The following is a 17333-nucleotide window of genomic DNA, read 5'->3' on the forward strand; positions in this document are numbered from 1 at the left end:
TCTCTCCCCCCGAAGCCTTATTATTTCCTCTTTTCCGCGCGCGCCATCTGTGCCCGCGAGATGTCACACTTTTATGGCTCAATTTCATCGCGTTACTTATTAACTAATAAAAAAAGGTTTTTTATCGCCGACGTTCAAATGGGCGCCCAGATAAACGAAAACGCACGTTTCGATGGCCTTCGAACGATACACTATGTGTATGGATATATCGAATTTTAGATGTGTACGTAACCTTATTGAGAAAAGAGCTTTAGAATGGTATCGATGAAAACGTAATTTATTTAATACAATAATAAATCCACTTACTATATAGAAAAAAATGTAGAAAAATAACTAAGCGAATTTAGAACCGATGAGCAAGCAATATACCAGATCTAATAAAATCGGCGATTTTCACAAAAACTTAATTAATAAAATTATTATAAATTTTGTATATCCAGTCCAGGTTGAATTAGATGTTAAGTGTCAAAGAAAACTTATATATACAACAAAAAGAATTAGTATGAACTACGTACAACATTGTCTTAGAAAAATCAAAGCATTTATGCCAGTGTATACATTTAATTCAAATCTTTTCTTGTGCAGATGATATACAAATAGTTGGAAGGTAAATGATTAACAATAACATAGGTGTAGAACTTATCATTCTGACTGTTTCGTTTTTGGATGTCTGAATGTCAAAATGACCATAAATAAATAGTGGTTTAGTTTATAGTAATGGCTTTCGAAAGTCTTCGTGACTTATTGTAAAAAAACTACTGGTTTCTGAATGACGATTTAACCCCCGCTTCGTTTTGTTTGGCATCTTAGTTATTAAGGCTTTCTAAGCCCCACAAAATCGGGTATTAACCTTACTTTTGAATTTTTCCCAGCACTATCTGATAAGGAACGCAATGTTTCTCGCAGTCCATAAATTATAAGTTATAATTAACTAGTAACATTATTGCAAAAAAGTGTGTCGTAGAACATTTCAAAAAATAATAATAATAATATTAACATAGTGCATTAGATTATTTGTAATAATAATTCCAAATCTCAGTTTAATGTTAAGGACAGAGTGATCTGAATATGTACACATGCATACAATGGCTTCTGGTGAAGTAAACGATTTAATCTATAGTACTTAACATATTCTGAAGGTCCACAAGAATAAAATCTTGGTCCATAGATGTTTTTTCTAGATTTGAATGATACAAACAAATTTATTATAAATCCATAAAACGATTTTTATCTGTAGAGCATAATTTTGATTCATTGTGGAGATTCAGATTTTTTTTGATTTTTTTTATAAAACGTTGATTTCAGTAATATAATAAATTTTTATAAACAAATCATTATGTAGTATAATATATGTTACTATTTTTAACCATTTTATGCTTATTAGCTTATTAGCTTAAATAAGAATTAAAAAACCGTTAATATTTACAATTTATTGGAAAAAACATTTTACAATTATTGTGAAGAAAAAATAACTATGGATTATTTGCTTACGTGATTACATTTACTTAAAGATCTAGAACCATTGATATGATATCTTCAGCCTCTAGATGTGCTCTGGATTTTTGTGATTCAATTTAAATTATACACAAGATTATTGGGTTAGTGTTGTTATACGAAATATTTGAATAGTATTTTCTGGTATGAAAATTAGAATATTCTCTGATTTTTTTATGATTAGCATAAAAGATGTATTATATACTATTTTTATAGTTTTTTTCCCATGATTTTCGATTTATAAAAAATAGTATAACCAGTGTTACTCCACACCAGACAAATATGTACGTGCTAAGAAGGTTCTGATTAATTGTTTGTATATTTTTTTGTGGTGAAAGCGCGTTTTCTATTAAATAATGGTATAAGGACCGCAATTGCAGCAAATCTTTAGAGCGAAGTTCCAAAATATGCATTATTAAATTCAAGCTTGGAGTCAAGAACAAAATAATATAAGTAAAAACGCTAGATTATTATTCCACATTACTGTTTTTGGAGAGATGGTGGCAAAGTTTGCCCACGTACTGTTTTATTCTGTATTTAAAATATTTATATAAGTTTTGCAAAAAAAATTGTTGTTGGTTCGTGATTGGTTTAAGACCATAAGCTTTTGCTAAAATAACTGTATCGATCAAAGCGTATTTTTTTAGTTTTGGGATATCGTTCGTAAGCAAAGTAAAGAGAAACAGTGCAAGCAAACTTCCCAAACTTACCTAAGTCGAATTTTCATTATTTAGCGAAACAACATAGCTTCTACTTCTTAGGAATAATCAAATTAGGTGTAGCATACTGTACCATACCGTGTCGAAAGTTTTTTCTATATCTAGCATTACCTTTTGTTTTATTATAATTATCAGATATGAGCTCCATCAAACTATTAAGAGATTTTTGCGTCAGCTGAACTGCTTGCTAAAAATATTTCACAAAGCTAAATAAAACTTAAATAGTTTTTAAGATACGGACCTTAGCAAATGTAAAAAAGGATTGTTTTTAGGAAAATTAATTTTAATAATTTTAAGAGATTTGATTAATAACAAGCTGTAAGTAATCTTTTCAATTTAAAATATATATTTGATTTATTTTGGAACATACATTAACACATAAATTAATTATCCCATATTGCTATTACGCATCAGTGAGATCTAAATTATCAATTTTTAATTTGATGGTTTACTATATCATATTATGTTTATTATCAAGACATATTCAATGTTTTTGAATTGACATTTCATTTGATTTTCAATTTATTGACCATACTCGTATATCAAGATTGTCGACGACGAATAAATGAAAATATTTTATCTATCTGTCTCATTCGCGATAAGTATAAAATAAATGTATCGAGAAATGTGGCCCTGAACCAAGATTCATATCCAATCCAAGGATGGCTATAAATTTTCATTGAAAGGTGTGAATTGAACAATATCCCTTATAACGATATCTCCTCTCGTATGAATCCATTATATTGTATAATATCACCACTACAATGTTTAATAAAACCTGAATATATTTCAATCGTCGAGCAAATATTTGTTTAAGTCCTTATTTAAATGTTTGTCAATTATCGTGAAAATTTCAATTTCGACATTAATCTGTGGGTTTAATCGCTGAAACCACGGAAACGGGTATCGGGTACCTACTACGCACACCTACACCCTTATATACCACGCTGCAAGTTTATATGTTTATCCAGGCACGGTGACGGGATATTAATTTTGATATAATGTCAATATTGACGTTCGAAATTGATGCGATTAAAACGTACACACACGCGTCGAATAAACTCTTCGTTTGACTACGAAAGAAATTAAAAAAAAAACAGGTTGCATACCCCTGTTCGCTCCCATAACTGGCCGCTTGCATTTAATCATTAACCCAGCAGCACACACTCTTCGCGGTCGGTTAGTTTCGAGAATAGCCGCCAGATAGCATAAAGAGAAAAAAGGTATCAGTAGTATGATTCAAAAGTAAAAAGACCGAAAAAATAAAAAGAAATCACAAGGCAATCACTATCACTAGAACTTGTGAATCAGTATTTATTTTATTTAATTGTTCAATAAAAAAATATCAAACAAATTTTGAATAAATATACCTGTAGCAACCGTTTACTATAAATGTATATAGTTTTGAGCAATGTGGTTAGTGATATTGGGTAGTCGACCAAAGCAAAGAATAGCACAGTTTTTGACCTGTCAAGTTTTTATTAACCCTTGGCTTGTCAGCGCCGCTACGGGCCGTCATTTTCCAAGCTTTGGTCCTTAGCCGGACGGCCCCATTGAAGACTCCATCCCCCATTCAAGTCATTCACTGAAGAATTGTCCTCATCAAAGTAACCTGAAACTACAATCTCCACAAGACCTTTTTATAAGACTAGCCAGGAGATGTTGCCTCGTCTTACTGAGAGCGACGATACTAGAACGCATCCCACAAAAAACAGTTGATTGAAATAAAATGCTTATAATTTAAAAGGGCTTAAAATGCGTCTGTTTTGGTCAACCTATGGTCTTCACATATCACATAATGTGTTAATATTACAGAAAAAATCAAAACACATAAAAAAAAAATTTAAACCCAACTATTTCTACGATAAAAATTAGGTCATAGAGTAATACAATCAGGATGAGGCTTGTTAGATATACGTAAAAAATTAGCATTGTTTGCTACAAAAAAATCACCAAGCAAAAAGTAGTTTTTAATCAAGCTGTTCTTACCTACATTATAACAAACATTTATTATATTTAATTTTAATAAAAAACTATCCCATTATTTGAAAAATCAATTAAATAGTAATTTATTAGAAATATTTGTATATATTTATTCAATTTAAAATACAATTCATTAAAAATACAAAATTAATTTATCGATTGTTTATAATTAATATTTTTAAGCTTCTGTTCAAAATTCTTTAAATATTATATAAATATCGTAGGATATTAATATTAGTAGTTAATAAAATATGTTATTTAAAATGTATTATTTTACCTGCAATTTATTTTTAGAAGTTTTACACAAATCTGTATTCTTATTGTATTTATTAATCTAACCAGGAATTTAATTAGGAATCATACGCATTGTTTCTAATTAAAAAAAATATATTTGATAAATTTCAACAAGCTTAATCCAAACTTTTCTTACCAAAAAAATTGTCGTAATAAAAATATTGTCAGTGAAGTGTATTTATATAAAAGTAAATCATTTTTAGTCTACATTTCCGTAATCTTTCTTTAATTGACATATACGTTATTTAATATGATAAATGACAAAGTAATGGGAAATGGAAGGTAGTAGAAAATTGGTATATTTTTAACTCGCTATGGATCATACGAAATTTAAAGACATCAAGGAAATATAAGTTAGGTATTAGTTTCTTACTGTCAATAATTATTTTATATGTCTAAAAAATATGCAAGAACACAATTTCAAACTATTATTTTAAAATAGAATACTGCGCAGTATAATAAATCTAATATATTTTCTTAAATTTAATTAAAGTTATAATAGCATTACATATTTCAAATATTTAGCAGTGGGCTACTAAACTATTGTTTATGGTCTCCAATTCATTAAAAAATAAATAAATAAATTCTAGTTTATATTAATTTTTTTAGGTCAGTCCATGAACTTTTGAGTCGCTATAGTATGGTGCTGAAGTATAGTAGTAGCGTTCATCCACCCACCGGGGGGCAATAATTGTTTACACATGTACTTAATTGCACGTGTGTGTATAAGGTTGTGCGTACAACAAAGTTGCCAACCCCTAGGTATTAAGCTCCGGGCCTGCATTAATCGATTCCTACCCCCGAAAACCACCCGCCTTCCTCTCTTGTAAACGAAGTGCTACCCCTAGTATTGCCAGCCCGTTGGTAATCTGATACTGTTGTATCTAATATTCATTATTCACAAAACGGCCAAGAAAATACGTTTTCAAGATATAATTATATCCACAATATCACTCATAATTAAACACACCAACCCTTTATTAGCAGTGACCTTCCGACGGAGAAGAGTCACAATTTTTAATCAGTTACCAAAACTCATTAATGGATTTGGGTCCGGTTATACCGTAAATTCGATTCATTATATTTTGGACAAAGTAAATGAATGAATTTTAAATAGAATGAAATATAATCAATGAATCTCTGGATCGTGTGTTTTATTTAATTCGTAGGAAACGAAGGTAAATGTTGCCTAAACTGTGAAAAAATAATGTTTTTTATGAATCTTGTGCACCTGTAATATCTTTTTACCAACTTGAAATGTCTTTATATATTTTATATTCCAAGAACATAGGTTGCAAGATTTTTGCTAATTAAAAATATCATTTACTTGCACATTCTTACCATTAGTTGGAATATATTTGAGTTAGTATTATTTTTATTTTATACATATTATTATAAAAATGTTTAAATTTACATTAAATTAAAATAACAGCTGTATTGCAGATTTATTTATATGATTTTTATGGCTATTCTTTTTACTGACAGTGTAAAACCCAGGAATCAGCTTGTCTATCTATCTTACACAGTAAAAGACTAGTAGATTTATTTTGTGCACTAGTTTAAATAATCCTTTTTGGTTTAAGTAACTAAATAAATTAAGCCATGGTTATAATAGTATATTTTACTGATAATTATTATAAATTCTAATCTATATTATCTATTAGTTTTTATGTAAACTCATTTTATGAACATAAATTATTATCATACAAAAGTAATAAACATACATATGTGTAAAAAAATATTCTAAAAATAAGAACAGGTAAATACGTAATATGTTATACGAATTCGAAACGTCAAAATGTTTGTTGTTGCTGTTATAAAAGTAATCTAATTTAAAAACCACCCCATGAAAGCTCTGATAGGAGCTTTTAGTTATGTTGGCACCATACCTTTTACTGTTGCTTGACATACAAAATTTCGTGCGTGAATATTTTAAATCTTCGCAGAATATAAATTTTACTTTACTTCCTACTAATCCCTCCTCGCATTGTATATTAAATAATATATTATTCTGATAATACAAGCTCCATAAAATTACGAATTAATGACTAGTGTACATTTACTGTTCATGTGTTATTTATATATTTATGTATATTATTTATATAAATGTTTTAATTATGTTTATCTCCAAGCAAATTATTTGTGAAAATCGACGTTACATGTTCTCTGAATTTATCTATTTTTGTTCAATAAAATTACAAGATAGCTAAATTAATATAAATATTCAATTCGAAATCTTAATGGTATTTTGTTAAAAATTTACAGAGGAGATTAATGTCATAGGATGGACAAAAATATTGATCGCGAAGCAGCAAATAAATTTGGATTAGGTTAATTCAATTTAGAACACGAGCCACTTTTTACGGTATACTATATATGTATGTACGTATGCTAATACAGGATGAATACAAGTAAAACATTTTTCTAGTGTAACTTCTAATTAGTTTTGAAAATATACTGATCGTATACATTTTTTATTTATTCAAGAATATAGGACGCGATCACAAATCTCATTAAAAATTGCCAAGCATCGACACCACCCCTTAACAGTTTTATTAAATAGCTGCTAGATGCTAGCAATGAACTTTATCCCAACGCTCCTAAAAAAATTCACTAAGTTACAAATGCGGATACGACTCGTTCTCCCTCTAGTAGAGATATTTAAACAATAATAAAACAATTATATATCAAATTCATTAAATTCTCTTCAACAACAAGAAGTACTTCACTTTGCTAAAATTCTAGATACTTATGCTATATTCGTAGATAGTGTATTGTACTATCGTAAAATAGCAATATTTTTTTCGTGATGTGCCGGAAAAACTGATAAAAGCTTATTTTATAAACATATATAAAATACCACACATAAAAAAACATAAAGATGCCGCTATGGTGGAGTTAAAATGGCAAGTCTTGGTAGTGTTGAGTTGACAGTTGCATCGCTTCTTAGATACACTTCCTAAATGTATTTACGCCTTAAGAAACAGTCCAGATGATCATTCCGGCAATCGGTACCCATAGAGTCGAAGAACGATATTTCGCAGAGTAGAATGTATTACAAAATATTTTTAATTAATAACGCAATTGTTTAGTCACGAGATCTTTTTTCCATTGTTGTGTGAATATGCTTTAAAGACAGGTTAATCTCTCTTTTTATTAGATAAAATGGTCGCTTGAGTGATCTCTAAATTATTACAAATTGTACAAGTAGGTGAAACCCTACTAATCCTATGCATATTCCTTTAGTCAATAATATAAGTAAATCATATTTGAGTTTCTTATTGCAAAATAAAATAGTATACAAAATAATGAATGATTATGATTCTGTCGAAGACAAAGTTTGTATAGGATGAATTAGATCTAATGCATTTATCGAGTACCCCGTAAGTATGTAATGCAAATACTACTTAATGAGTGCAAAACAGTAAATTCATAATAAAATATAAAACAGCAAACTTAATATAATGAATAAAAACAATAAATTATTATTATCACTCGAATCGTGTTTTAGATTCACCCTATACATCTTAGCGAATATATACGAATAAGGGCGAAGCTGCGATTAAAACCGTTCCAATTTGCATATTAACTGAAGAGTTTTACATCTGTCCCATTAAATCGACTGATAATACGGTTAAATAGGCAAAGTTAACAATCCGGCCGGTTTTAATGCGCTCGACGGAAGAGTGGTGAAGCACGCAGCTTTCCAACAAATTGCGGAACTTTGTTTTTTAATTAACACAAACGGAACCCGAGGGCAACCGATCGGTTTGATGGGAGATCGATGAGGATAAAAAGTGGTGACCCCGACGCGCGGGCGCTAACGCTCGCGCGTTTCTGAAACAATACTAAGAAGGTAATTGGGTATATAAGTGAGTGATTTATTTAACGGCGTTCATCAAAAATAAAAATGGGGAATAATTCGGTTCGTTACGTAGCTGCTATAGCCCTCATCGCACAGTGAATCAAAATGTTATTCTACTGTATTAGTATAAAATCTTAAAGTTGTTGCACTCTAAGAAAATGATGTAAACATTTTGTTTTACAGAGTATAATAAAATATGTCAATAAGTTGCACCAGTTTGTGTTATCTGTTTTACAAATTCCAGAGGTCTAGAAAATTAATTTGTAATGCAAATTTGCTTCCAACATTATGATACACATATGATACATACAAATTCTAGTCATTAAAAATTCTAAAAAACTTCACTCCTAAGAAAACACATTGTCTTCGCTGACCTGTCAGAAAAAAAATATACGTATATATATTACAAATAACAACAGACTATAGAAGCAAAAGTATAAGAAATCTAGAACATAATAATTTAATTCATAAATTTAAGTTAATCACAGTTTTTTGTCTTTCCGTCAACTTTATAAAATAATAAAATGCTAAATCAATAATTCTCATCTCTCAACCATTTTGCTGTTTTCTTAAAAATTGAAAAATTAAAATGATTGTACTTAAATACAATAAAATTAGACACCATCCAATTGGACAATTTTTTAAGAATTTTGATGAGTATTTTATTGTACTGGAAATCCAAATTATCAATATATATTTTTATTTATTTGGTACTGATGTGTGATATAAAGTTACTAAATATTATCAAGTATTTCGCATTTATAATCATTAATTTTATCATTTTGACGTTTATTTAAGAACGTGCTTATTTATATAAAGTAAAACTACAGTTTATATAAATATATATTTACTAAATAATTTTATTAATTTTTATATACACTAATGACTAGAGTACTTCGACGAGAATAAATCAATACTACCTGAATAATAGTGCAATACAGTAAACCCCCCCATTGCGAAGTTTCCTATAGAGTTAGCGGCAGTCCCTCCTATAGCGTTCCCCCATATAGCGTACTTTTTGTCCCTTGACTTTGCTAGACATATTCTGTGACAGGCGGAACGCCGCTACGCTAAAACATTCCAGGGATATTCATCAGAATACAGTAATAAAATATTTATTTTTGTATAGCCATGGAAAATAGTATGATCAAGCAAAACAGGAAGGACATATTAATTAAAACGCAAGCGCAGGCGATTAGGTGACACGAAAAAATATATTTTATCTAAAATTTCCAGATTATGAGTATTCCATAGCAGCAACTTAAAGAATTGCTATCCCAAAAACACTCAACGACGTGATTTTGTAAAAAAAATGGATCATATATATATTACCTTGCGTACGAGTATCTGAAAAAAAAATCTTTTTGTTATATTTTTCATATATTTTTAATATACCCAAATCGATGTAGCACATTGTTATTCAATTTATGGTAAAATATAAATGGTATTAAAGGATGATTTCGCAAATAGATTGCCAACATCAACAAGTATTTTATAATTCTTATTGGAATATATTTCAAGAAATTATACGTTCATCGGTAAAAAGTAAGAATTTGTAATTACGAATAAGTTTAATAATATCATTAATAAACAGAACAAACATTAATATGCCTTACTCTTGGTTAAATATATGGGTCATTTAGTTTTACAAACTTAATAGAAATATGGTATTTATACCTCAAAAAAATTTAGTGTTTGCAGTATTGTAAATCAATAAAGTAATATTTACCATCAGATTGACCGAATCTCAGAAAATTCATATAGTGTAAAAGTAACATTTATCGTGAATACGAGAAATCACGATTTGTGATAACTGGATACCTGCAAAAAAATCAAAGATATGGTCCCCATGCCTAATCATGATCATGCGTTGCCTTCCAAGATGGTAGTAGTGGTATTTTTTGATTGTAAAGGGATACTAATATATGTATTATCATGGCGCATTTAGGAAACCTGGTAAATTTTCTAATTGTCCGATTTATACTAAATAAATAAATTAAATTAAATATATGGCAAATTTCAATGTCACATCAAAATGATTTTTTTTCGTGTAGAATTGCATTCGTACCACTGTGCGCCACAGTGGCTCTCTAATGAAATCCTCCCTTAATCCAGAGGCAGCGGAGACTAAGGGATGGAACCGCTTTCAGGGCGGGTGGTTTGGGGCACGCAACTTTTATGCCCGGCACTATAAGCGGGCAAACAGCGCAACCGAATCCACGCAATAAAGATCTTATTTCGTAGCTGATATACGAGCACTTTTTATGACAATCATTTTGGGACATTGTGCGCCGGGTGAATAAATAATACCGAAGCACGGTTCGGGGGGACACCCGCCCGGGGCCGCCCTGATTGCGTCTCTGGAGTCTCCGAATCGTCGATCTCGATACGTAGGTATAAGCCACGGGAATGGCGTGCGATCGGGCCGTTCTGTGATTGTGTGCAACTTGATACTAATTCTGAGAAACGTTTCAACGCCGTGTATTAATACGACACCATAATGTGTACGAGTTTGCTATACGACTATAGTGTACAACTGTAATTTACTTGGAAATCGTGATTGGAAACAGCTCACAAAAAAAGTGTATAACCCTACGAAATTGAACATTAGCTGGAAATAAAGGCCGAAGTTATTTTTTATTTTCATGTTAGGAGTTGTTAAATAGGATTTGAATCGATTACACAGTATACTGGGATTTTTGTAACATAAATAGTATAACTCGATTTATATGTAAAATTATATGCTAATTTTCCAGTTTCGCTCAGTTTCACAAATTAAGTCTTGTTTTTTAGATATAAATTACACTTTTGCTTTGACAAAATATAAGCAAATATAACTGCACTTGTATTATTATATAATAATATTATGTGTAGTAGTTTTTCAAGTTATTTAAAACTGTGTTTTAAAAAAGTTTTTTATATGAAAAAAAAAGTAAAAAAAAAACATTAAATCACTACAAAAAATTTTAAGTATATTTTTTACAAATTGATAATTTTTTCATAAGGGCGTTTTTATCTTGTGTAACTAGTAACTATAGAATATATACATCAATATGCATATATTTTTATATTTTAATATATAAATTTTGGCAAAATTCTCTTACATATTAGGCGAAGGTGTTGTAAGCAGAAATACTTTCGTTTTACAATGAATTGGGAGTGATGTTCGAGTACAGATGAAAATTTTCTTATTTAAATCAAATTGTCTTATTTTTGTGACAAAAAATATGAATATTATATTAAATTCAAAACACTACCATACGAAGATACTATTATAAGTATCTAAAGTTTATATTTACTTATGTTTTAAAGAATATGCCCACCATAAACAATTCGATCCCGTATCCGAAATGTTTACGACATTGAAAATGTCAGATATAAATTACTGTAACTATTTAGGCAATATATGTCACATAAAATATCCTTAAAATGACCCCTCATGATTAATCCTCCCCTAATGTTTTACCAAAAGTGCAATCGATAAAATTTCATAAGAGACTTTAATTACGGGGGCTTACCCTCATGTTGTGCTATTGCTTTTTGTATTAAAATAAATTATGAAATTGAATTTAGAAATAAAGTATTATACATTTTTATAACTCCAAAAGCTTGCAGAATAAATGTTACCTTGGTGCTAATTGCCAAACTTTAGAAAGAATATACACATAAAGTATCTTCTTTCCGCTATTATCCGGATATAAAGGGAAAGATATATTATTTTTAATTAACTTCTTATATATTTTTAAGATAAAGAGTGAATTATGAGTGTTGCGACCCACTTTTAGTTGGGGGTCGATGTCTTTTTAAAATGCTCTTTTTTAAGTATATAATAACGCAAGAATATATTTTTTATTATTGTGCTAAAACTTTACGCTATGTAAGCAACTTGGCAATTATTAAATGAAACACTTTACAATTTTTTAAATACTATATCTCGTTAATAAAACAATTTTAATATGGTTCTGGTATATATCAAATAAATCGTCGTTTATTGCCACTACTTTTATTAAGCTTTTATCTGATCCTTTTTGTTTCGTGTCTGTACGTTTAGTTTTTTTCTTATATTACACTATTTTACTACAGTAAAATGCAAGAATTACTTATATATATAGCGCTGAATTTTGATTTATTGTTATAATTCGCTTTTACGACGCTCAACGTGTTATGAATATTATATATCATAATACCATACGCCCGTGTTTATTAAGCTGTTGAATTATATATAAATCATCAAGGCGAAATTAATTTATAATACACAAGTATATATAAGAAAGGTATTTTGTTTTTAATGTTTCGTTTAGTGATAAAAATGTTTCAATAAGTAAACCATTGATCAAAATAGTGGTTCTCCTTATTTTTTACATCTTAAAAATCTATAAAATACAAATAAAACAACTATCGTAAAGTACAGTGTACTTTCGACTATCCGAATGCGTATTATTTGTACTTTAAATATTTGTTTTTATTTTATTTTTATTTTTTATTTTATAATTTAAAAATTTTAAATCATCTACAATTACACTAGTCACAAGACGGCATTCACTTCTGAATTTACTTTACTAGAATACATCAACCAAATAAGATTATAATATAACGAAATAATAGCTCTTAGAAGTTACTAATATTCTAAAATTATTGAGAGATTTTCAAAATCAAATGAGGATCACAGATTTTTCTAATAAAAAAATGATAATCTGTATTTTAAATATATTTTAAGAATAAATAAAAATTGATAGTTTGGATTTTCGGGTTTCAAAGCTCAAGGGGTGTGACTTCGCAGTCAGAAATAGACGTTGGAAACTGTAAACGATTTTTATTGTATATAATATATATTGCAATAAAACATTGTGGGCGAAGCTGGCGGATGGATGATGTCCAGTGGGTGATCCTCGGAGGTCTCGTAGTCTGGTCATGTTCTTCTCTCTGTGGCACGTTCCTCTTGCTGTCTGCCGATGTCTGTTTCTCTCTGGCCAGGTCTCCGTTCCTCTATGCCTGTTTGTTCCTCTCTCCCTGGATCTTCGTTCCTATTCGTTCTTTTCGTCGGACGGAATTCGTCCCTTGAAGCCCGTCTTAAGTATCGTATGTTCGAAAATCTTTTTGATGAATTATAATTATGCAGCGACCAATCAGCCAATTGATGCACTTGTTTATTCGATTAACGAAATATGTCCACGCTTCTAGAAAGTGACATTTGCTTGATGGACATCTTTCGAATGTCGAATTGTGCAACGAGTTAAATGTGACTTTTTTTGTCGTCCGATTGTGTATTGTTTCCGCACCCTTTACGCAATTTTTTTTCTCTACATTAAAGGATAATTACTACGTGTTTAATTGTTTTCTTTTTCCCCCTGGACATATTGAAAACGAGGGCTATTGTGGTGGTTCGTTCAGTTAGTCTTTTGTCACGTTCATCCTTATAATTACCTTGGTTACGGTGATTTAGTGCGCGAGTTTCACAATCCGTGAAATATTATTTTTCGGCTCATCGAAGCAAACACAGGGCACTGAGGGTTAAAAAACATTTAAACTCTTAATTTATCAATTGAATTTTTTTAATACCAGTTTATAAAAAGATAAAGACTTTTGCAATACCTAAGCTTATATATGTCTCGCTAGTTCCTTATGAATTCGGGATTGCTCTTACTAAGCATTTGAAATTCGTATTCTGCAGTCTATAATCGATAATTGCATGTAGTATTAGTATATTAATTTAAACGATTTATCGGTATTTGGAGAATAAAAAATGTATTATTAAAATAAATTCATATTCTCTCAGCTGAAATTACGGTTTGATGGTATTTAAATCGCAAATAAAAAGACAAAACACGTAACTTAAAGTTGCTTAGTCTGGACTAAATAATAAAAATACTGCGAATAAGAAAACATTTTTAATGGTACTGGCTGGTTCGACTCGGGAGCAAAAACATGTACTCTAAAGATCCAATTATTTATGATATAGGTCGTTTTTCTGAAATTTCAAAACATAGTCATGCTCTAGACATGATCTATCATTATTGGAATAGGCGTAACATCTGATATGATATAACTCCCGACTAAAACTTTCGACCAAAATTGTACAGGTATCCGTAATGTAATTTGTTAAAGTGGTCGTTGTAACTCGCTTCGCTTTGTCATTTTATCGTTATCGTCGTGCTTGTTAAATAAACGAAAAAGTGTTTTTTTTTTCATCGAGTCAATTACATACGTTGTTGTTGTCCGTTCCATTTATCATATTGTATAAGGAGACAAAACGAAAATTGCGTGTGCTACAAACGATTCCCGTCTCTAACGTCTCACACGTCCGCATATGTGACATTAAATGAATAAAAATGATTCATAGCCAAACGATAATTCCGACCGTTGATATATGACCGGCATCGCTTTGGCGCGAAATAGATATGTTACTTGCGTCGATGGGCGAAAGCGTCATATAAAATAAATGACGAATGTCGCCACAATGCTGACCAAGAACTAAAGAAGAAGAGAGAAGAAGAAAAAAATACAGATGAATATAGTGGCGAATGAAATAACAATGACGCGGAAAGTGTCCGAAATGCGAAAAAGAGAGCTATGCGTGGAGGAGGTGGAGAGAAGAGACCTGGTGAAGCTTTCACTTTTTTTATGGACGAAAAAGTAATAGTGGTGTTATGATGAGTTATGGTGGTCGATTGGACGTAAAGTTTTTTTACGACACGGAGGGTACTGTGGTCGTTTAACGCTATCTTACCGTCGGGGTGGTCGATGGGGGTGGCAGTGATACATAGGCCCTGTCCGCGGCGGACCTCAAATCTATGGACCGTGGAGTTAATAGACTGAAAAAAGAATCAATAAAAACATCCGATTCGCATAGAAGCACATATACATGAATTTGTGTACGACATTTCGTTATTATTCTCAATGGTCACTTGTATCCTAAAGGCAGAATAAATTTTTGATTGACATATTACGTTGAATATTGCTTATTACGTTATAATAAAATATAGTCGAATATTCTAATATCATATAATATTATAAAGAATCTAAAAATATAGTGGAAATAATATAATACATAATTCTATGTTAAAAAAAGCGATAAAAAGGAACAAAATTATATTTTTAATTTTAAATAATAGAGCATTTAAAATTTTTAAATTGAAATTAGTACGAAGTTCAAATTTTATGCTCAAAATAATAATATAATAAAATACTTTGGGCAGACCTTTAATTAAACATTATTAGTATTGATTTAAAATAGATAAAAAAATCAATACCAACCAATAAGAAAGTCCACAGCAGAAAGTAATTTCTGGGATTTCGGCAAAAACAAAGTGTATAAACATTATGTTTGTCGGCTGTTAGTTGTTATGGCCATAGCTATTATAAATAACAAAAAAAAATCGCTACACAAAAAAGTATAATTGGGCTGTAGCGATACATTTAAGAAGAAAAAAAAACACAAAAATACCATAATTAATTCATTTGTGTAGACGTAAAATTAAACAATATTTGTAATAATTTAAGTGATCAAAAATTCAATACCAGCCGTTGAGAAAGTCACAGCTGTACAATATTAACATGGAAATATGAGTAATTTCTGGAATTTCGGCAATAACAAAATGTTTTTTTTTTATTATATTGCTAGTAATGGTTATGACTGTTATGAACAACAGAAAGAAAAATATATTAATTTTACACAACAAAAAATAGCACACTTGGGCTGTAGATGATGGGGCGGTATATCGAAAAAAAGAACACAACTGCGTTTTTTGGATTGAGCAATTTTTAATTATTTTATAAATTAGACTCAAAAAAATATTTTATTATCGATACTTTGCAAATAGTTGAACATATATTTGAATATAAATTATTCAAAAAACGGTCAAATATACAAATATTTTAAATATTTAATTTATTTTAATTAAAACTGATGCTAAAAAGACTATAGCTTGATATTCTCAAAAAAATATTCGCAAAATAAATTACTTTAGGCAGACTTAAGATAAAGCATGATTCGTAATAATTTAGGTGATCAAAAATTAGTATGGAAATATGAGTAATTTTGAGAACTTCGGCAATAACAAGGTGTTTTTTTTATATTTTGTTTGTTGACTATTAGTTGATATGGGCATGGATATTAAAAATAAATTTTGTAATAGAAAAAAGAGCACAATGGGCAGTAGATAATTAAGTGGTATATACATCTCTATATAGTTCATCATCACATTAAAGTTGGAACATTTAAACCGACACGTTTGTCGAAAATTATTTTGCAAACATATTTTTTAATAAAATCTCACAATGCAGCATCGCATTTAATTTAATTTGATTTTTGGACGTCACATAATCTATTTCAAGATTTTTTAAATAAAACGTTTTATTAACACATTTTTTAAGAATTTAAGTAAGCTTTTACTTTAATTCTAAAAAAAATAATATTACTGTAAGATTATATTTTATACTTATAAAAGCCTGTATATCTATTATTATTGTTTGCTATCTATTGTCACAGGAACCAAGGCATAAAAAAAGGTATAAGGCGTAACATAGGGGTGGACCTCTCTTTAGCCTAATTGTTCAGAATAAACCCATATATGATTTGCCAAAGCTGCTGGCAAGCAAACAAAACCTTTCACAAAGAGTCGCCGTTTTATGAACTTCACAGGTTATACGTATTTCAGCTTCAGCTTCACAAAAGCACTGTAGCTATATATAAAAAAATAAATATTATTTTATGATTGCCTGTGCGTACCGTGTATTGTCGTCGCCTTCGGTAAATATTATAAAAAATAGTATTTAAAAGCAATCATTTCACTTGACTTCAATACTCTGAGCAGACTCGCACATGTATCAACATTTCAACACTCGTGCCAAAAATAAAACAAGGGGGAGTCGCGTGTTGGTTTTCGCTCAAAATTGATTTCGCTTTCATTTAAAGTGGTTCGCGTCATTCGGATGATTTAGTGGTAATAAATCAGCATTCGTTCGTACGCTTGACGCGG

Source organism: Plectrocnemia conspersa, unplaced genomic scaffold (assembly GCF_051122295.1).
Source record: "Plectrocnemia conspersa isolate PC_06_02 unplaced genomic scaffold, ASM5112229v1 ptg000014l, whole genome shotgun sequence".
Taxonomy (NCBI): Eukaryota; Metazoa; Arthropoda; class Insecta; order Trichoptera; family Polycentropodidae; genus Plectrocnemia; species Plectrocnemia conspersa.